The sequence below is a fragment of the Eretmochelys imbricata genome, chromosome 1 (assembly GCF_965152235.1).
Source record: "Eretmochelys imbricata isolate rEreImb1 chromosome 1, rEreImb1.hap1, whole genome shotgun sequence".
In the NCBI taxonomy this organism is placed as follows: domain Eukaryota; kingdom Metazoa; phylum Chordata; order Testudines; family Cheloniidae; genus Eretmochelys; species Eretmochelys imbricata.
Genome location: NC_135572.1, coordinates 97,365,132 through 97,365,501, shown reverse-complemented (window position 1 = coordinate 97,365,501; position 370 = coordinate 97,365,132).

The window sequence follows — 370 nt, the reverse complement described above, 5'->3', positions numbered from 1 at the left end:
GCAACAGGAAGCTGGGCAGGAGTAGGCTTGGTCTCTTGTCCGTTCTCCTCGCTGCTACTGTAGTTCTCTTGCAAAGCTTCCAGTTAGCTTTTCCATTAGGATCAGATCATTTGACTGTTGTAGGTGGGTTTGACTCTCAATCTGCCTCCTCCCTATTACAGCAGCACGCCCTGGTGCCATGGGAAGACTTCTTTTTTACCACAAGTTAGGCTTGGCTGCCTACCTCAGGGCGGGGAAGGCAACCATGCCGTGGTGCTAGGTCAGCCCTCACCAGTGGAGTGAAAATCGCTGTCCACACGTGGACTATCCCTGCGTGCCGGCCCACAGGCACTCCCCGGCTCTTGTTCAGGCTTGCAGAATTGTGCCCGGC